General features: G+C 69.6%; 1 protein-coding gene across 1 annotated transcript in view; it reads right to left on the reverse strand.

Moving 5' to 3' along the window:
- Window positions 1-250, reverse strand: part of WNK4 (WNK lysine deficient protein kinase 4) — a 40,546-nt gene that overhangs the window by 19,747 nt on the left and 20,549 nt on the right. The gene's annotated exons all lie outside the window — the stretch shown is intronic.

Raw genomic sequence — 250 nt, forward strand, 5'->3', positions numbered from 1 at the left:
GGGTGGCTGGGCTTGGGGGAGCCAGGGAGCACCTGCAGCGTCCAAGTGCCATCAGCTGCCCCCCCGGGACTCCCACATCTCCTGCCCCACACCCTGCTGCTGCTCCCAGGACCTGGGGCCCACAGTCCACACCACCCCTGCACCCCAGGGGTTCCCTGCCCCATTCCAAGGCAGCATCTGCAATGACAACCCGGCCCCTGGCACTGAGCCCCTCCTCAAGTGGCCCCAGGGAGCCCCCCCCACCCCCATT

This window comes from Chaetura pelagica, unplaced genomic scaffold (assembly GCF_000747805.2).
Source record: "Chaetura pelagica isolate M959 unplaced genomic scaffold, ChaPel_1.0 scaffold963, whole genome shotgun sequence".
Lineage (NCBI taxonomy): Eukaryota > Metazoa > Chordata > Aves > Apodiformes > Apodidae > Chaetura > Chaetura pelagica.